Source organism: Physella acuta, unplaced genomic scaffold, assembly GCF_028476545.2.
Source record: "Physella acuta isolate Inbredline_101_S28 unplaced genomic scaffold, ASM2847654v3 ptg001827l, whole genome shotgun sequence".
Lineage (NCBI taxonomy): Eukaryota > Metazoa > Mollusca > Gastropoda > Physidae > Physella > Physella acuta.
This window is the reverse complement of record NW_026733336.1, coordinates 20,985-44,560: the sequence shown is the minus strand read 5'-3', so window position 1 is coordinate 44,560 and position 23,576 is coordinate 20,985.

Genomic DNA, 23,576 nt, shown 5'->3' with positions numbered 1-23,576 from the left:
ACTAGGGTTCGGGGGTGGCATGTATAGGGGTTTGTGTTTGGGGTTTTAGGAATTGGGGTCTTGAGGTTTTATAATAGGGTTGGGTCGGGTTGCATTGTGTTTACGTGATAGTGATGGAGCACAAGACGAATGCTGTATGGTGGATCAGATGCTGGATAGTGGATGGTGATGAGAGAATCTTTTTGGCATGGGTCTTTGAATTCAAGTAAATGATATCTGGACATGTCATTTTCTACAATCTAATGTTAGATGGCATTCTGGATGTCATTTACTATAGGCTTATGTAAGATGACATTCTTGACATGTCATTTAATAAGAGCTACTTGTTTCATTTTAATGAAGACTATGGTATGTGAGTGTTTTTATGTTGTCATCACCAGTGTGTCTATGTTAAAAAGTATCAGTTGGCTTTATTTTAGACTTATCAGATCATTTCTGAGTTGGCCTCTTTTATCTATTAACTCCCTGTCCGGAACCTACATCCCTTAATTAGCAGAGCCTTATCTACGCCATATAAACAGTCAAATTTTTATTCATTTAACTTAGAGTTGATGTACATTCCAAATAGAAATCTAAGCACAGCATCAGCAGTCTGATTTAAAAAATTGGAAATTTTATATTATTTTTTTCAAATCATCTAGTTTATTTATTTGATTACAATTGTGTTATTGGTATTTCCCTTTCTGACGGCACGCGAGCTATAGCTGTAGGGTTTCTATAGTCGTTCAAAACATTGAGACTATACTCACAACTCACTCTATAACTTTACAAGGATTTTTTCTCACACGTGATTTCTCAGTGGATAATGATCAACACGAATGAAAAATAAATACTGTAAATTTAATTGTGATATATATATATATATATATATATATATATATATATATATATATATATATATATATATATATATATGCGTATATATACGCATAAATACCTATACCTATATAAATGTACATGTATATATATATATATATATATATATATATATATATATATATATATATATATATATATATATATATATATATATATATATATATATATATATATATATATATGTATGTATGTAAGTATATATATATATGTATAAAAATCCTGTATATATTTATAAATATATGTATATGTGTGTATGTATGTCTGTCTGTATGCATTTATACAGTCGACAACAACTCTACTGTTTACACACAAAATATTTCTTGAGCTGGAGAAAGGATTGTAGGAAAAAAAGTCACAGGGGAAAAAAACACAGGAACAAAAAACACAGAAAAAAAGCCACAGGAAAAAAAGTCACAGGAAAAAAGTCACAAACATATATTTGCAAGGAATGTGTTAATAATTTTATGAATTATATATTCAGAGAGTGCAAAATTAACTAAGGATTTACTCAATGTAATGTTATGTGTGTAGGTTGTATACGCATGGTAATGTTTATAATTCGTCTAAAAATATTTAGTTTTAAGTATGTATATTGTAATTATGTATAACAAATATTAATAGCATTTAATAGAATGTTCCAACATCCTCAGTTTTCACCGTATTGTTTTTAATACTGATATTAAATTACCGTGAAATGGTAAGTTCATCTGACTTGCTGCCCTCAACTCATCGCAACGATAGTTATGATAAGTTCAACCACCTTTACTGCCCACATTTATCACGCTCATTACATAACAAAGCATAGGATCAAAACAGAAAGCCGACACGGTTCAAAGGCTGTCATTGACATAAAACGTCCACTTCACACATTATGTTCGGACAAGGCCGACTGAGGAGAGGCCGACAGGAGATAAGCTTACGGCAAAACATATGCAAAATACAATGATGTATCTACATTTCTTATATAATTAGCTTTTCTGTCGCGTATTTGACTAAATACGCAACAAAAGTTGAGATTGTTATGTAAATTATCTTAGAGTATTTTACTTTTAATTGTTATAAACTATTATGCTTTTAACGTCTATAAATAATATATGCTACACAAAAATAACCCACAACAATAAAAAAATATAAAAATTTACAATTTGCAACAAATAAAGCAAAATATTTATAGAAAAGATTTTTGTGACTTTTTTTCTGTGACTTTTTTTCCGATAAAATTTTTCCATTGTGACTTTTTTTCTGTGACTTTTTTTCCTAGCAAAAACTGTGACTTTTTTCTGAGGTTTTTTTTTTTCCTGTGACTTTTTTTCCGTTCACTGGAGAAAGATGGTCCTATATCGGTGGACCTAGGGTCATATGCATATCGGTCGGAGGTCAAACTGTCTTGGAAATTTTTCTTGTTTTTTCTTTTGTTTTTTTTCCTTGGTTCTGCCCCACATTGGGTGAGTAGTGTAGTATTTCAGAGAACTTGAGCGGCGTCGTCGACCTTTGTGGTGACACACGCGAGTAGTCACACGACTTTTGTGGTGACACTGAAATATTCACATAACGTTTGTGGTGACCTTGAAGTATGTACATGACTATTGATGAGACACTCAAGTATTTACACGACTTAATTGGCGACACTCTCAACTATTTACACGACTTTTGTGGTGAGACACTCGAGTAGTTACACTACTTTAGTGGTGACCATGAAGTATTTCCACTACTCTAGTGGTGACACACTGAAGAATTTACAATGATGACACACTTTTTTGACACTGATGTATGTTTACACATCATTTATCGTGACATCAAAGTATTTAAACAACTTTTGTGGTGACACTGACTTAACTATTTACACGACTTTTGTGGTGACACTAAAATACTTACACGACTTATATTGGTGACAGTGAAGTATTTACAGAACTTTTGTGGTGACATTGAAGTATTTACTCAACGATTGTGGTGACAGTAAAGTATTTAAACAACTTTTGTTGTGACACAAAAGTATTTGAACAACTTTTTGGTGACACTCAACTATTTAAACTACTTACTGGTGACACTAAACTATTTAGCAGGGAGATAATCGCGCACGTTTGATAGTTGGTATGGCAACATATCTAGGGTGTGAACAGGGGGAAAATAGATTTCAAAGATAGAGACAAGCTTTGGGCAGCTAGGCGTCAGTGTGTTGCGTCAAGGTTTTGTTTGGTTTAGAGTTGGGTTTCTTGTCTTGTGGTGTTTCTGTTCGTGGTGTGTTTCTTGTCACTTGTTTATTTTCGTCTTGAATTACTTTGGCCTTTTTTTTAAAGCTGTGTTTATTTTAATGATATGTTTGTATAGCGATGTTTTATTGAATGTGTTTATTTTACTGTACTGTTATTTTAGTCATCTGATTATTTTAAACTTCTGTTTATTTTATTTTTATGTTTATTGCGTCTTGATTTTAGAATACTGTTATTTTAGTCTTCTGACTATTTTAATCTTATGTTTATTTTAGTTTTACGTTTATTGCGTATTAATTTTAGTGCGTAGTATTTGACCGATACTTTATAAAAAAAACTATAATGAATTTCTGATTTACAGCTAAGACTAACCAAGAGAAATGTCTACAGTAATTTGATACATTCAATTAGTATCGCTCAACGCTTAAAATAAAAATGAGATCGATGTTTTAAATAATAAAAAAAAATCTAATACCCATTAATGTAAAATTTAAAATGCCATTTAACTTTCAGTTGATACTTTACTTTTGTTTAAAATAGTCATTATTTGTCTTTATTTTTTTTTGGGTATGAAGATGGGTGAGGCAGGGGGGGTTGTTTATCAATCATATCGCATAACAGTGGGGGTATTGTGAAAAAGTTTGAGCAATTAGGACAGAGTTTCACATGCGGGGAGGGTTTAAGACGACAGAACTGGTGATAAAAATGGCGCTATATACTTTATGTCTTGTATGGACCCTCCCCCCTCCCCACTTCGAGCCTCTCTCCCATTATACATGTAATATAAGACAAGTAACCGAGTTCGTTTCTGTTATTGTTTTTGATTTGACAATGCGTGAGCACAATCAGCATCCCCGTAAACACACACGAACATCAAATCAGCTGTTAGAGATACGCGGTAATCATCTACACAGAGCAGAGTCCGGGGAGATTTGAATGAATATCTGATTAGATTTGTATGAATATCTGATTAGATTTGAATGAATATCTGATTAGATTTGAATGAATATCTGATTAGATTTGAATGAATATCTGATTAGATTTGAATGAATATCTGATTAGATTTGTATGAATATCTGATTAGATTTGTATGAATATCTGATTAGATTTGAATGAATATCTGATTAGATTTGAATGAATATCTGATTAGATTTGAATGAATATCTGATTAGATTTGAATGAATATATGATTAGATTTGAATGAATATATGATTAGATTTGAATGAATATCTGATTAGATTTGAATGAATATCTGATTAGATTTGAATGAATATCTGATTAGATTTGAATGAATATCTGATTAGATGTGAATGAATATCTGATTAGATTTGAATGAATATCTGATTAGATTTGAATGAATATCTGATTAGATTTGAATGAATATCTGATTAGATTTGAATGAATATCTGATTAGATTTGAATGAATATCTGATTAGATTTGAATGAATATCTGATTAGATTTGAATGAATATCTGATTAGATTTGAATGAATATCTGATTAGATTTGAATGAATATTTGATTAGATTTGAATGAATATCTGATTAGATTTGAATGAATATCTGATTAGATTTGAATGAATATCTGATTAGATTTGAATGAATATCTGATTAGATTTGAATGAATATCTGATTAGATTTGAATGAATATCTGATTAGATTTGAATGAATATCTGATTAGATTTGAATGAATATCTGATTAGATTTGAATGAATATCTGATTAGATTTGAATGAATATCTGATTAGATCAACGTATACAATATTTTGATTTATTTTACCCGAATTCTAATAATCATATTACACGGACATTATTTGTTAAACATAAATTCTTTTTTTTTTTAATCATAAATTTTATGTTTGGTAAAGAGTACCGACTCTTAAGAGGTAGCAGAGTTTCTTTCAGGCATATTAGGTACTGTTTTCGAGTCTCGTCCACCCCTTACCCCCCTCCCCCACCCGAACGAAATTTTAAAAAGTAAAACTGTTATAGAAAATATATACCGTAACAAATGGACAGGATTAAACGACATTGTTTCAGAAGTTCGAATGAGGAGATGTAGATGGCTGGGCCATGTCCAACGCTTGAGCAAAAAAAAGACTCCCCAACATGGCGCTGAAGTGGAACCCACCTGGAAAGAGAAATAGAGGAAGACCACTGGAAACATGGAGGAGGGAGATGGAAGAAGACGTACAGGCTACTGGTAAGACATGGCATGAATTGAAGTGGCTCGCCCAGGACAGGGTGGAATGGCGGAGATTTATAGCTGGGAGTGATGAGGATTAAGTAAGTAACAAATGTGTGCCCCCCTCCCTCCATCTGAAAACTTTAGTCCGTCCCCCTCACGACAAAAGTTTCAAGTGCCCCCCCCCCCCTCACCCCCCTCCCAATAAAAATCTTTGAAATAAATCACGAAAAACCGAGGCGTAAATTTCTTAAAGTAACCGGTTCTTTTTAGTATCTGACTCAGCATTTTCAGGTGAAAACTCCGGTTCGATGACGTCACAATGCAGCGGATGCAGGTCCGTATCCGGTACTAACGCCACCTCCCGGGCAGCTGTCAGACATATTGATTGGGGTTTTAAAGATGGCGGTGTTACGTTACCACGGGAATCAGGTGCTTTTGTTCAAGAGATCTAACCTGTATGGACTAGTTATTGGGTTGAGTGATTGCACTGGTCCTGATGATGCGCATGCGCGGAGACATGAATAGTTAAAGGGGGTGGTGACAGATTGATACAAGCGCGAACATTTGTTGTTAAATCGTTTGATTGGGATACTAATCTAAGGGATTAGCGACGGGATAGGGGATTGGTAATCCCAGGGGAATGCAGGTAGGCAGGCTTAGGTGATCACATATGTTATGGATTAGTAGCACGGGGATTAGTGGAAGGCTTGGGGATCGTTAATCTGGGGATTACTGGTAAAGCTGGTGATCGCTAATCTGGGGAATTAGAAGAGACTAGGGGGTCATTAATCAGAGAATTAGTGGCAAGCTAGGTGGATGCTAAGCCCAGGGATCGGTAGTAGAATATTTTATTTCATCACGACTCTTATCGATTAAAATAAAGTAAAGAATCCTCTTTAGACCTAACCATCCATTGGATGGATGAAGTAGAGTTCATATGTTTCTAGACTTTAGCATATGAAGGATGATGTGGTTAACACTTTGCCAAGCCAAGTTTACTTTCCCTAACATGAGTTAGGTACCCATCAAAGCTGGGTGAACTCAGGGACGTTAAACTGATTTGGACCCGAATTCGAACTTGAGACTTTCGGGTTACCAGCCTAGCGCTCTATTGCTTAGGCCAAGCCGTCCCATATTCTTTAGGTTTAGTAACTCATTAGTCTTTGTGATTATTAAGCTGACCAGATAATTCTAGCAAAGTCAAGTTTAAAATGTTGAAATTCTAAAAACAAAATGAAACTAATACTTTGAATGACGCAGATGAAATAAACTACGAACCTATACAAGATTTAACGTTTAAAAGTATATTTCATAACTCATTACGCAGTAAAATATACATCCTAAATTATCCATTGTAGAAGTTAATTGTTTTAATATAACTGAAACTCGCGCGGGTCGGAGCGTCTGAAGGCGCATGCTAGCTTGACCTATCTTTACCGGTAATTAATTTGTCTCAGCCTTCGCACGTGTGAAGCTTTTTTTTTTAAATTTAAGACAAAGGTGCATTAGGTAGGCCCCTATCTATCTTCGAGAAATGTTTCATTGGCGATACCTTGCGGCTATTTATATAAAGCCCATTAGTTTCTTTACATGTAAAACTTATGGATCTTTTACATTTTGTATGTGGGGTATACGAAAGGTCACATCTTAAGGGTCGTGTGAATATTGAATGAGAAAGTATTCGAAAGGTCACCTATAGGGTATATACGAAAGGTCACATTTTTATTTGTGTTTACTCTCTCTCTCATCTCTCTCTCTCTCTCTATCTCTCTCTCTCTCTCTCTCTCTCCAGCCCTCTACCGCTAGACCACTCCCTCCACATAAACAACACTAATAAACAGGACTTATAATTGTAAGTAACAATAACACATTTATTGTTATTAAAGTCAGCAATACTTACAGTTATTAACCATAACAAACATTTCAAACAGTTACATATATCATAACATATAGATAATAAGTAAAACAATAAGTAGAAATAACACATTGCATGTATTTTCACGAGAACCCTCCACACCAAACCCAGGTATTCACCGTGTGTGTATCCAGGATTTGATGGATGCAATGAGCCATTAATTGATGACTTTCATACCTTCTGGAGATGCGTCAGATTTCAATTAACCCAGTAGTTCTTATAGCTCAGCCAGTACAAAGGTGTATTTTACTGTCTTGAGAGCAAACCAAGATTAGTATTAAGTAACGTTATAAAATAATAGCGAATTTACTGTAAAGGCCCAACTTTTGTAATTTATTTGTGTGAAGACTATAAAGGCAATACCTTTTGTAATTTATTTGTGTGAAGACTATAAAGGCAATACCTTTTGTAATTTATTTGTATGAAGACTATAGAGGCAATACCTTTTGTAATTTATTTGATTGTGTAAAAACTGTAAAGGCCGTAAGATTTGTAAATTATTTTATTTTCTTAGTCTAATGCGTTTTGCCACGTAAAAAAAAAATACGTGTAAGTTTAAATGTTGAGCAGAATTATTTATAAACAACGTTGTCTAAATAAGGAAAGGATTGTGATTTAGTACTGAAGTGTTGTCTACCAAACTTGTTGTCGATGTTTTGTTATCTATTTTCTATTTTCCAATTATGTGTGTTAAAAATACTCTTGATTAATAAAAAAATGTTTCAATAGATAAAAGCTGCTGTTCACAGATTAAGGATTGCGAATTTTGATTTTGTCAATAGGAGAACTTATTTAGATATAATTGTTCTTTGAGCATGTTTGTATTTGTCATTTGTCTAACAAAAAATAAAAATACAATTTGAACATTGAAACCTTTATTTCCATGTAAATACAAGAAGGTAGTGGTACAATTATATCTGCTTTCATACTAAAGATAAACGTTTATCGTTAACTCCCCTTTGTGGGTAGTCACATTTAAAAATACGACAAATAAAAACAATATACGATAAAATCACGGAGAGTAGGTCGCATAATCAAGAGCTACATTTTTTCCTTGTGGTAATAATTAATTTAGATGTTGGGTTCATTCTCGTGTGGTTCAAACAAAGTAAATTAAATCAAAATAGAACTAAATAAAACACATTTAATGGGACATGAAATAAAGAGAGGGGAGTAGAATAAAATGTGAGGGCAATATTCTACGCACACAGCTTCAGGGCAGTATAACCTTTCATCGCCCCACCTCCCTATTTTCTTGTTGGGGTGTGTTGAGTCCTTCCAATTAATGACGATCAGCAGATCTATTAATTAACCGAATTTCTCAATAGCAAGAGTCAAACAGTTCGGTTGCAGCACGATCGCCGTTGTCTGCCATTAATTTTTTTAACGATCTTTGGCTGCCAGACAGTTTGCTGGCATTCGTTTGGGGCTGTTTCAACAAATGGTGGTGGAATCGGAATCGTCATATACTCTCAAAATAAATCGAGGTCCCCTGCCTATCTATACTTATGAACAGAGGCGTAGCTAAGCGGAGAGGAAGGGCGGCCGCCCAGTGCGCCTACCACAGGGGAAGGAAAATAATCAATAGCTCATTTTAAGCTGCAGTTTTAATTTATAAAGTGTCAAAGTTAAAAACTGTAACGGTTAAGAGCCTTTGCATGCTGATTTAACTGTTTTCTACCTTGATTTTGTAACTGTAAAACAAATACCCTTATGAAACAGTGGCCGGAAAAAAAACGCTTTCCAGATTTCCAAGATGGGGGGGGGGGGGGGCTCTTTTTCGAAGACGAAAATCGTAAAAACTTACATTGGATTAGTTAGTAGGAAATCGTTATAACTTAGTAAAAAACATATTGTACTAAATCGTGTTTTACGAATGTGTAACATAAAAACAAGAGTTAGTGACGTTTAAAATTCGCTCAACCAACTTTGTCCAAGATGGTGAGGAGGGGTGGGGGGGGGGGGTGCGCTTTTTCTCCAATAAAAACCGAAACATTTGTACTGGATCTTTTAACACTTTGTTAAGAAATGACGGGACTAGTTCTTTGTAAGATTCTTTCGATTCTCTCAACTTCAGTGTGAGATCAGATAATTTTACTTGATTGCTTTAAAATTACATCTTACCTGGATCACTGCATTACATATAACCTGTCACGGATTCTTGTATCGCTATCCGATCAGTAAAATAGCAGTCTGTGGGAGCTGGTGGTTGGAAAGCGACACTCTTTGCTAAAATGTTAATGGAGAAGAAAATTAGTAGATTGTACTGAATAGATCATTGTTCGATTGCTTTTTTTCATAACACTTCGTTCAAGCTAACTGATAAATTAAAATTGTAATATACTATTATCAAAATTGTTCTAAAGACACGACCAAAAGTAGACCAAATAGGCTTGCACCTTCTACAAAATACACTCTAAAGCAGAGGTTGTTAACTTTTGAAGTTACCGAACCCCACCAGTTTTATTTGCGCATTCGTCAATTCCCTTCTAATAGTTACGCGTTACGCCAAAATGGACAAAATCCGATCTCGAATCATATGAGTCAGGCGTAATTTTCTGTGTTTCTCATATTGTGCCCAACCACCACCTTTTCATTCTGAGCCATACAGTAATAGATACATCATACTTAGCTATAGATCCTGATTGGATTTATTTGACAATGTATTTGAATTCTACATTGACTTACAATGTTCATACGCATTTTATTGCTGCTGATTTTAATCAGAAAGTCATGGGCGGTGCCACTATGATTAAAAACTATTATTACTGCTTCTTCAATCAGTACAATAATTCTTTTTGCATTTGTTGTTGACTGTCTGCGTGAAGGCAGCGCACATCTAATAAATCCAAGACTCCATTCTTCCAGTTTTTTCCTCTCGCTTGTTTCATTATAAAATCAACCAGTAAAAAGTAATGCCCATATCGTATTGCAATGTGTACAATAGTTTACTATTGTATGTCAATTGTATGAATTGAGACTGCTCCAAAGATCAAACATAAAAATGACTGTCCAAAACGAGTTAGCGCCTGCCACAAACTTTCCTCTAAACTCAGATAAGGTTTATATTTTTTCTGATATTACTAATAATTTTTAAAATGATAATGCAACTTAAGGGGAGTTTAATAGGCGTCAAGTAAAGCTTTATGGAAAGACAATCATACATTGTAATTGTTAATTTTTCTCCGGGCTGTCGCACACAAACACGCACACGCACGTTCACTATCACACACATATATCAATATATACATATATATATATATATATATATATATATATATATATATATATATATATATATATATATATATATATATATATATATATATATAGCCTACATATATATAGGCCTATATACAGTGGCGTAGGCAGGGGGGGTTTGGGGGGGTCATAACCCCCCCATAGGCCCCTCGGTATATAGAAAAAGTATGAGGGGGGGTGCAAATCGAAAGTTTGAGGGGGGGGGGGGGGGGTGCAAATCGAAAGTTTGAAGGGGGGGTTGCAAATCGAAAGTTTGTCCCCGGGTAAAAATTGGAATCCCCCCCTTGAGACGATCCTGGCTACGCCACTGCCTATATATATATATATGTATATATATGCATATATACACACACACACACACACACACACACACACATATATATATATATATATATACATATATATATATATATATATATATATATATATATATATATATATATATATATATATATATATATATATATATATATATATGGGGGGCGCAAAACTGAAAGTTCGCCCCGGGCGCAATGAGGGGACGCTACGCCTCTGTCTATGAATGTCCTCCGCTGATTTTAAAATTGCATTGAATATTAGACCCGCGCTTTCACTGACCTCATTTACGCCTCAAAATGGGATATAAGTGTGGGACTAGTAGCGATTGATGAGAGGGCGAATTTCTGATGTTTAATATTTTACTATTTTGTCTTTAAATGTTTTAAGCAAATAAAAACTTAGCGGAGGTAACTCTTCATTAAACGTCTATAACAAAATTGTTTCTTCCCTTTTACTACTACCTATCCATTCCAACATCCCTCTAGCAGAATCCAGAAACATTAAAATATTAGACTATCGAGTAAAATATAAATCGACAGACTTAGACCCGGGTCTGGGTCTGTGTGTGGGTCTAGGTGTGGATCTGGGTGTTGGTCTGGGTCTGGGTCTGGGTCTGAGTCTGGGTCTGGGTCTAGGTCTAGGTCTAGGTCTAGGTCTAGGTCTAGGTCTAGGTCTAGGTCTAGGTCTAGGTCTAGGTCTAGGTCTAGGTCTAGGTCTAGGTCTAGGTCTAGGTCTAGGTCTAGGTCTAGGTCTAGGTCTAGGTCTAGGTCTAGGTCTAGGTCTAGGTCTAGGTCTAGGTCTAGGTCTAGGTCTAGGTCTAGGTCTAGGTCTAGGTCTAGGTCTAGGTCTAGGTCTAGGTCTAGGTCTAGGTCTAGGTCTAGGTCTAGGTCTAGGTCTAGGTCTAGGTCTAGGTCTAGGTCTAGGTCTAGGTCTAGGTCTAGGTCTAGGTCTAGGTCTAGGTCTAGGTCTAGGTCTAGGTCTAGGTCTAGGTCTAGGTCTAGGTCTAGGTCTAGGTCTAGGTGCTAGGTCTCTAGGTCTAGGTCTAGGTCTAGGTCTAGGTCTAGGTCTAGGTCTAGGTCTAGGTCTAGGTCTAGGTCTAGGTCTAGGTCTAGGTCTAGGTCTAGGTCTAGGTCTAGGTCTAGGTCTAGGTCTAGGTCTAGGTCAAGGTCTAGGTCTAGGTCTAGGTCTAGGTCTAGGTCTAGGTCTAGGTCTAGGTCTAGGTCTAGGTCTAGGTCTAGGTCTAGGTCTAGGTCTAGGTCTAGGTCTAGGTCTAGGTCTAGGTCTAGGTCTAGGACTAGGACTAGGTCTATGTCTAGGTCTAGGTCTAGGTCTAGGTCTAGGTCTAGGTCTAGGTCTAGGTCTAGGTCTAGGTCTAGGTCTAGGTCTAGGTCTAGGTCTAGGTCTAGGTCTAGGTCTAGGTCTAGGTCTAGGTCTAGGTCTAGGTCTAGGTCTAGGTCTAGGTCTAGGTCTAGGTCTAGGTCTAGGTCTAGATCTAGGTCTAGGTCTGGGTCTAGGTCTAGGTCTAGGTCTAGGTCTAGGTCTGGGTCTGGGTCTAGGTCTAGGTCTAGGTCTAGGTCTGCACCCTCTCTCCTCTCAACACTTTACCGCACCGCCACAAACCTGCACCCTCTCCCCTCTCAACTCTCTACCCCACCGCCACAAACCAAAGAACATCCATGTGGTAACAAAGAACATCCGGGTAGTAACAAGGAACATCCGGGTGGTAACAAGGAACATCCGGGTGGTAACAAGGAAAATCTTAGTGGTAACAAAGAACATCCGGGTAGTAACAAGGAACATCCATGTGGTAACAAGGAACATCAAGGTGGTAACAAGGAACATCCAGGTGGTAACAAAGAACATCCAGGTGGTAACAAGGAACATCAGGGTGGTAACAAGGACCATCCAAGTGGTAACAAGGAACATCCTAGTGATAACAAGGAACATACAGGTGGTAACAACAATTCATTATGTAACAGTGAACATCCAGGTTTAAGATAATCGAGTTTGTTTTCTCAATATGAGTACACCCACCAAATATTGTGAAAAGTGATTGAAACTTTACATCTGGCAAGCCGCTCAAATGTGTATGAAACACAGAAGTTTGATATTTTTTTTTTGTATTTATATATTTAATTTTGAAAACATTCCAAATTATACCTTTGTTATTCTTTATTAGAAACAAAAAAGCGTTTGCTTTTTAAATTTACTCAACGGCTGTAGAGAACCTGTTTTCTTCTTCTATAAAACCACTGCCAATGTGCAAGAAAATAAACGATCTTTTTAAACAAAAAAAAATATATTCTCATCTTGGCTATTGGGCAACTTAAACCACACCGTTACACATTCTCCACAATGCGGCGCCTTACACCATGGCCCTTGGCTACAAACTAGCTTTGTAGTATATGCGACGTTTTTACACCTCCCTGAGTAGGAAAAACATAGTTTTGCTATTTTGTCTGTATGTGTGTATGTATGTGTGTCTATGATCACGATGACGTGAGTGAAATTTCAGACACATGTATTATATTAAATTTGTACTTCTGTATCAACTTTTCACCGATTTCTGGAAACCTGAAACGGAATATTTTCTACTTTGGTAGCCTATAACTTGAGTACTGTTTCAGTATGCTAAACAAAATTTCACATGTAAGTAAACGATCTAATTCCCTGCCGCCCGACACATTTTGAGTAATTTTTGTTCAACTTAATTATTACTTTACGATGATTTGTAATTTCTCAAAAAAAAGCATGTGAATTTATAAAGTACTATTATTCAGTACAATTATACACATCTTGTTTGAGGTTCACTTGATGCGCAATTCTTTTTTCTACGAGGTTCTATTCTATTTTTAAAAAAGCTTAAGTATTTAAAAGTTGGTTAAAAATCATGTCTATATCCCGAGTTGCTATCCGCGTAGTCTTATATAAGTATATTCGAGAGAGTTTAGGGGAGATCACTCCCGGTTTATTTATTTTTAATTGTGAAGCGAATGTAAGGGAAATAATAAGGTATATTAACATGTTTTAAATTATGTCGGTTACATTCCTTGTTTTTATTTCGATTTAATTTGTTTTACTATATTTCTTCTACCCATCTAAACTACTTTTTTATATATTAATTTAATATTCACGTGTTAAAACTTGCAGATTTTAACGGCCTATCGAAAACAATATTGCAAGGCACGCTTACAGGAGGGAGAAGAAGGAAAAGGCAAAGTCGACACTGGATGTATGACATCAAGGATTAGACAGGGCTGCCCGTTTCAGACGTGATCAGATCGGCATAAGACGACCACGCCGAGCAGCCCCTTCCCTCGCTCTCCATCACTACCACCCCAACCCCCCACCCCAAATCACCGAGTCGGATCGAATTAGTAACGGCTATTAGAGACTCGAGACTATCAGGTTAGCAGTCCAGCTCTCTACCGCTGGCCACTCAGTCAATATATGGTACTGGTATTCTTTAAATGGCAGTGTGTCGCGTCAGTTCAAGCTCACACATTCACTGTTTCACTAACTTTCGTTTCTAATGCTCCCCCACATTTGTTCAACAATGGATTGATTTTAGTTTTATTTCTAACCAATGTTGCCATGGTAACTTTCAGTGTAACAGATCAGACTTAAGGCGGACTCACTGAGTTCAACACGTGTACCGTCAGAAGTTTTAACAGCAACTTTCCATACCTTTGAACAGCGTGAGTTGTTCACTCCCAAAATACCAGCCTAAAAATTATTTAAAAATACAGAAAATACGACATAAATATTATTACTGAAAGCATATTTACATTCTTTTCGTCTGTGGCGTAGCCAGGAATTGGTCATGACAGGGGTTCAAACACTGTTCCATAATATGTACACAATTATATATATATATATATATATATATATATATATATATATATATATATATATATATATATATATATATATATATATATGCGTGTGTATGTGTGTTTGTGTATGTGTGTTTGTGTATGTGTGTGTGAGACACCATATATCAACGCATAGTGTAAAGATAACAGAGAGTAACTAATAGGAACAGGCAGTTTTGTAGCTTATTGTATTTGGATAATGATTTTAGGTACCTATTTGACATTGAGGGCATACAGGTAATTAACTATAGCCAAATATATGTAGCTATAGAGTCCTTTCATATGACGTCACGTCCGTTCGTGATACCTACGTCCGCCGCCACAGTGGTGTACATCAGACGTAAACACAATCAGCTGTTAACCAGCGCTGGACGCGTTCACTGTATGTAAAGAACCGCCCCCGCGGAAAAGGAAAAGGCCGATTCTAGTCGGAATAAGATACGCATGCGCAATGGAGAGAAACTACGACTTGCCTTAGCGATGTTTTCGATGGTACTGCGCATGCCTGTGTTTACAACCGCAGAACCCTAATACCAACCCTAATCCTATCCTTAACCCTATCCTTAATCCTATCCCTAACCCTAACCCTAACCCTAGCCCTAATCCTATCCCTAACCCTATCCCTGATCCTATCCCTAACCCTATCCCTATCCCTAATCCCACCCCTAACCCTCATTCTAGCCCTAACCCAAGCCATAGGTCGCTGCGCATGCGCAGAACTATCTTTTGCCGAAAAATCTTATTCCGAGTAGACACTTCGAAAGGAAAAATACGTTAAAAAACTTGAACTCTTAGGAATTGAAGATCCTTATACTGTTATTGACAGTTTCGTAGATAATATAAATATATGGCCAAAATTTCTAAATAAAAATACTGTTAGTAATACTGTTTGCGTTTAGAGTTTAAGTAAGTAGACGAATCTGATCAAATGCAGTTCTCGATATTTTGTTTCAGGTAAGGACAGTAAAATAATAAACTTCATTTTAATTATAAAAGATAACTATTAATAAAAAAAATATGCTCGACCTTCACAAATACTAATAGTAAAAGACAAAGTGAAAAGTAATAATACGAATAAGATCTAATAGTAGGCCTAATAATAGTGTTTTAATATCTAGATCTAGAATCTAGCTCTAAACATGGCGTAAACAAAATTCGGACCACAGCTCTAGATTCTAGATTTAGGGTGACTGGCTCCGCTGGGTAGACATAGAATCTAGAATCTACTTCTTTACTTAAATTTAATTACAAAATTTAGATCTACATTCGATTCAAAATAAACACATAATAAATCAAAAGTAGTCATAATAGGCCTAATAAAGCATTTAATTGTCTCTAAGATCTAAAATCTCGCTCTATAATCTAATCATTTTTTTAGCAAACGAAATTTTCTGAAATTGAAATAGATTGTATGACTAGACTTAGATCTAGAATCCGCTACTTAAATTAAATTGTAAAAACTTTATACAAGCATGTAGTTGATATTATTGTAGTAGGAGGCTTTAATAAACTACTAAGGCCTACCTACTTTGTTGTCTTTTTACAGCAATATGTATCTCATACTGAACTGAGTTTAATTAAATTCAAATTCATATCTAGTAATTGGTCTACTAAGTTTTTGTAGCCTAGTAGTACAATCATACCAGCCTACAACAAATAACCACATTATTATTATTTGGTTAATGATTAGGCTAACTTTTTTTTTAAAAACCCACTGTTTATAAAAGAAACAAATCAAGCTAGAAACATTATAAGTGAGATGGTTTAGAATAATAACAATGGACCCAGTCTACAAATGATACAATTGCAGGTCTACATAGGGCCTACAGTCTAGTAGTTTACAGTAGGCACCTAGTGTGTAGCTAGTATACTAGTGTGTAGCTGTCCAGAGTTAAGATTCTTAATGCCTTAATGCTTTCCCCTGATAAGCCATGTGTGCTGTATATGACATAACATGACATCGAGGTGAGAAATGTTGAGGGGAGAGCAGTGGGACTTTCCCCTTTGTTCTCCCTGCTGGGCCCTGAGGGTCAAAATTATATAATAGATCCTATCTCTGTGGGGCTGGGTATCACGGAGGTGAGACATTTTCAGGGGAGGGCAGGGCAGACTCCTCTTTGGTTTTATTGTGGGCTAGATACAGGTGGCGGCTGGCCATCATGAGGGTTGAACATCAGTATTAATGTGTCTGATCACTTCCCTGCTGGATTATAAGGGTCTTAAACTGTATAACATGCTACCCAGATTAGTTATTACCCATGGATTATATAAGTCGTTGTAGTGTGGGTTTTGTAGAAGTTAAGTGGTCTCACGTTTGCTGCAGTAGCAGAGGCGTATCCAGGTTTTCGTTGTAGGGGGAGCGAAAAGATCAAAAAAAGGCGCCGAATTTTTAACACGTTCTATATACGTGTATTATATATATATATATATATATATATATATATATATATATATATATATATATATATATATATATATATATATATATATATATATATATATATATATAATTACTAGCTGTATGTCATTACTTCGCTATGATGTAAAATAAATTGAAAGTAGCGCTCTGAAGAAATAAGAAAAAACACACAATGTAGGCCGACAAAACAAAAATTGTATCAATCTAAACAACAACAACAAAAATATACACACACTACAACCAAAACAATGAACGTAACACAATCTGTTTTGTAATTCTTGTAAAAAAAAATTCTTACATAATAATTCCTGGGAAATTATTTAAGACAAGTGAAATAGGGGAAATAATCACTCTCTTAATATAAATATGTATATATCTACACATTTAATTATAAATGTCAAAACAAATAAATAATTACTTTAGAATATAATGAAATTGCTTAACACTATTCGTGTTTACAAAATGTTTTTGTCTATAATAAAAATTTAATATATCGTCATCATAAATGCTAAAGTATTACAGCATAATGAAAGTTTTTAAAATCAGAGATGGTATAAAACCACGCATTTCAATATCATACAAAAACACTTGGAATAACAGCCTACAGTTAACTATAACTTGGTCTTTTATTTCAAATCATATACTTTTAATTAACTACTACTTCTTTGTTTTCTTTAAAGATCATTTTTAACATAGTGATAGGTATGGGTTAGATCACTGTATTGATCACACACCTTTTTACTGGTAATTAGAAAAAACAATATTCACAGAGTTTTACGTTTAAAAAGCTAATTTTCTGGCGGCATGGTACTTTGGTACATCATTACGCGTTTTTCTACATGTACTTAACAGATCAGTTCGGTGTGGGTTGGGGGTGGGGGGTTCAACTTCATTCACCACTGTCCTGTCACTTTAGGTCAATTATCCAACCCAGTGTAATGTCGTTCTACACAATTGTGGTGGTGAGGTGTGGGGGGGGGGGGGGGGGGAGATAACCAGCTCAGAGTGAACATAGCGTCAGTTTTTAGATGACTGCTCTAAACATACATATATATTACACAAATATATATTACACAAATATATATTACAGAAATAGATTTAAATAAGTAGCAGTGGTATTATGACAATATTTGTTTTTACAGAGGGGTCCATGGGGGAGGGGGCTTGTCAAAATTTCCCCACCACTACGCAGTTTGCTCATAAGTAAATTTAAATAGAGGTGCCACATTTGTCTCTGTATTGCAGGGGCGTAGCGAGGGGGGGAGTGCGGACCGCACCGGGTGACACCATTTAGGGGGTGACACCAAGGCAAAAAATAGCAAAATATATAGAGAAAAAACTTGAGGGGGGTGCAAATCAAAAGTTTGAGGAGGGGGGGGGGGGTGCAAATCGAAAGTTTTAGGGGGGTGCAAATCGAAAACTTGAGAGGGGGGGGGGTGCAAATCAAAAGTTTGAGGGGGGGGGGGTGTAAATCAAAAACTTGAAAGTTTGTCCCCGGGAAGGGTCGCAACGCCTCTGGGGGGTGACACCATTAAGTGCCGCACCGGGTGACACCCGACCTCGCTACGCCACTGCTGTATTGTAATTATTTTTTAAATTAATCACACTATTCAAACTGTATATATAAAGTAATTATGTGTGAAGTTTTATGTATAACATTTTCTAATTCAATTGTTCGTAAGCAAATACATTATACAGTTGCCTTAAACTTAACATCCCTCTTGCCAAGTGGTACTACCCGTAGAGGTTTTTTAAACATTGCAATGCATCATAATGGTTATTTTTTGAATGGCAAACTGATGCAGCTGTTAATACGTGTTGTAAACGTAGACACTACTAGACTAGTACAATAATGCTTAATTGCTGCATGAAAAGAAATCTTGTGATTTACAAAGATGTGCCGATCAAAAATATTTTTTTAACAAATATCATTATTTAAAACTTTGAGTTTAAAAAGTTTCCAAAAAGGCGCCACTTTGCTGAAAATCGCCAGAGGGGGAGCGGCCGCTCCCCCTGCTCCCCCCCTGCGTACGCTACTGTGCAGTAGATAACCTATTATATATTACTGCATTTGATCACATTCGTCTACTTAAACTCTAAACGCAAACGGTATTACTAACAGTATTTTTATTTAGAAATTTCGGCCACATATTTATATTATCCACGAAACTGTCAATAACTGTATAAGCATCTTCAATTCCTAAGAGTTCAAGTTTTTTAACGTATTTTTCCTTTTCCGCGGGCGCGATTCTTTACATACGGTGAACACGTCCAGCGCTGGTGAACACGTCCAGCGCTGGTGAACAGCTGATTGTGTTTACGTCTGATGTACACCACTGTGGCGGCGGACGCAGGTATCACGTGATTTAGGTCACGTGTTTGCAAGGACTCTATTGATGTACATATTAATCGGCCAATAAAATTGTATATCTGTATTTAGAGTAATGACTAAATCGGTTTGCTTTCTTCTTATTATAATTGAAATGTTAGACAAAACAAATGAGTATTACGTGTCAACTTGTTATACGCCATATAGGCCGTTGACTCCGTCAACCCAGTTTGCTTTTCTTTTTGGATTTGCTTCTAGATCTAGATCTATAGCCTTTCTAAAACCAAGAATAAACTACAAAGCAGCAGTTGTTTGATTTTGGAGTTGTCGTTCAAAGAAAAGTGGCTGCCCCAGCTATCGAGCCTCATCTTCCCGGGGGTTCGCGCTTAACCGACCTGACCACGCTGCTTGCTGACTTGCTTTATTTAGACCAGTGGTCTACTTGTCACGAAGAACAACACTCAGCACTTTAGCAGCTGAAACTTAATTAGTTGTCCAATACTGTAACACCTATTTTAATCAATTCACAAGAGCTGGGTCACCTAACGTTCAACATAAAAGTTTAATCACCTAAAGATCGCAACCTAGCTTTAATGAAGCAGTCGAGTCGAGCTATAGTGCAATAACGATCGCACCCTAAAGGCTGATAAATATGTCCTTTAACGAAACCTCGCACGCAGGGGCGTAGCGATGGACACACACACATCAACACTTGACGGGTGACAATTGTCACGAAATGTATAAAAAAGCAAGGTTAGAAAACGAGTTTTAACCGTTATTTTGCGGGTTTAAAAAACGGTTTTAATAAATTGGTATAGGAATTGATCAAAATATCATTTTGACAGAGTTCTGACAAGATTTTGGAAAAAATATCGATGTTTTAAGAACAATCGTCAAAAAAAGCGTGACTTCATTTATGGATGACCCCCTTTATATATATATATATATATATATATATATATATATATATATATATATATATATAACTTTTTTCATTCTTTTTCTTCTTTCTTTATTTTAGTTTTTGATAGTATCCCCTCCAACCCAAATAAGTATATGTGTAAACTCTTTATGCGCCATTGAGGCCACTTAATCCGATTACAGCCTGCTTTTCTTTTTGGATTTGCTTCCATAGCTTTTGTTCAACCAAGAACAAACAACAAGGCACTAGTTGTTTGATTTTGGAGTTGTCTCTCCAAGATGAGTGGCTGTCCCCAGCTAACGAGCCTCATCTGCCCGAGGGTTCGAACTCGAGACTTTTCGGTTTAGCAACAATGAGCGTTACCACGACGATCCCCTATTTCATTCTAGTAAATTTAAAATAAACTAACACAATTATCAAATTATACAAAGTCGCATGGTCATTGAAACGCGGTGATAAATCTGAAGGCTAAAAATACTAAACACAGATGATAGGTGTGTATATCAATTCAAAGAATAATAATCAACGAGCCGACCCGCGGTGTATCATACGCCGCTATTTAGTTGTTGTTTTTTCTACTTTTCAATAATTCATAATTTGTGAATTCGACAGTACCAATGCTGCCACTGAAAATATTTGTGAGGGGTGGAGGGGGGTGGGGTGGCGATAGAGAGGAAGAGAGGGGACTGCAAGGCGCGCTTGCAGCTTGTTTTCTAACGGCTCCCAGTAGAGAATTATATATATAGATGGCTGAGCACTGTATGTTATAATGTGAGTTACATGGACGGGGTCGATGCTGCAAGTTGAAGATCAGTGTACGACGACGATCCAATTTAAATGAGACAAGACGGCGTTCTTGATTTTCGTATTTTATACACGTGATAGACTTGACTACATCTCACATCGACGACAGACAGGACGAAGACTTCTACAACCTCACGCGAAGAAACAAGACTAAGACTGACGTCAACTCCTTTCCTAACAACCATCACATACCCTCCTACGTCACATCCTTATTTACTTTGGCACGCTTTCAGAATCTTTTATTAATCACACTACACACATACTCTCAAACCATCAACATCTTTTTTATACACATTCAACTACACACATACTCTCAAATTCATTCAATACATCAAGGTCTATTCACAACACTGTATACTACCTGCATCTCGCAACAACTTTTTCCGCTTTTGTCAGTCACCGGCAATGTTTCAGGCAGTTCCCCAAGACGGTCCTGACTCTGCAAGCTGCCTTAACTGTTGTGGCCTTACCTGATTTCTTTTTCCCAGATGCGTCTAGTTTAGCGCCATCCCTGCGACCAACATCTCCAGATTTCTTAAAAATGATTTTAAAAAAGTTTGATTGTATTAAGTAATACCACAATAAATCGAATAACAAATCTAAATACATTTTAAAGAATGCTAAAATAATTTAATTGTATTGGCTAATTAAAAGTTAACCTAATCTCTCGAGAATAAGAAGATCGCCTTTTACTAAAGAAAATGGTAGTGTAAAAGGAGAGATAAGCGAACATTTATCGTATTAAGGCTATGTGGGGGGTTAAGGGAACTAACTATTAACATACACACTTTAGACTTTAAATCAACAACTATAGCAAACGGCAACGTCAATTGTATTCTTCTTCAACAAGTATATAGGAGGTCAATATTTAGTGTGAATGGTGATAAACACGTGTAATTATTGAGTAGATGGGGGTTGTCCATAAATGGCATCACACTCTTAGGGGCAGGGGATCAGCATGAATTTCTTTCAAGCTTAAATCTTTTTATTATATTTTTGTTTGCTTTCGCTAAGATTGCAAAATTAACAAATACACGAATTTTTCCCAGTGATAGAAGGTCTTTCAATAAACCTGTTATCCATTATCACACTTGTATGAATTTAGTTCTTGACTGTCTGCAGGAATAAAGTATATGATATAGTATTCTGTTGGAATAGTTTCTTTAAAATTACAGCACTCATTGACTTACACTATGTTTTATGGCTCATCATGATCATTTCAATAACATGAAGTGCGTAAATATATTTTTTAATTATGTGTTTTAGCAGTTACTATTTTGTCTATTCGTTACCGCCCCTTACAAAGTATAGGTAAGGGAGGCGCTTAAGGATACAGAATACATTCACAAAGCAATTTGATTGGCTTCGGAGTAACCCATAACGTATAATAGAGTAGCATACGTTTACTAGGTCGCAGTTGTCTCTTCGAATAAACTATAGTTTTACTCTGGTAAGTTCATATTTTTAGCAACTTTTATAAATATTTTTATGATTAATTTATTGATTTGCAATGTAAAGTGGGGTGTGCCAAATGAAACATTTGTCCCCAACATAAAGATAAGTCATTTTAGAATATGTCATGATTTTAATCAATGGCGAAACAAGAAAACAGTTTCAAAGTAAATATTTTAGTCACTAAAAAGTAGAACAAAAAAAAACAAATATAAAAATCCTATCTAATATTTCAATAAACTAAAAAAATAAATAAAATAAACCTGATTTGCTTTCTTTCATAAAAGCTTTGCTCGCTGAAATATGTAAAAGCTCTCATAAACCCCGATCCAAGTAACCCCAACCCTAACACAAACCCTTACCGTAATCCCAGAAGCGGATAAAAATTTTTTTTTATAGTATCGTCTTATGTCTAGACAACAGAAATAGATTACAAGTGGCGGGGCTTAAAATTTCGACTTTTCAATTTTCGCATAAGTGGTGGGGCTTATTTCATTCAAAATCCAAACAGAATCATTACGTTCAATAATTATGTTAAAATTCGTTATTTATTTGTATTTTTATAAAACTTATTATATCTTTTGTTTTCGCCGACCATAAATCATACATAAATGTTTTCATCAATGAATGACATAATAAATATGAACGTTAATTTATTTAGTTTCAATCTTGAAGGTCTGTCAAAAGTACTGGAACAAAGTGTTGTTAATATTATTTGAACTTAGATCTAACACATTTTATATATTATAGAAGCTAACCTCGATATAACAACAATGGATTAAAACAATTGGCCTACGTTGGGATTTTCCATTTTGTTCAATCTCTATGGGAAATTGTTAAAATTTATTTATGGCTGGCACTAGATACACATTTGGTAATTGATAAGCATGATCACCATACGTTATTTTATTTATTTAATTACATTATTTCTAATAGAACATACCCATTTTAAATTTATACATAACTAGACGTATCTAGACATTAGAATATTTAAACCCACGTCATTAT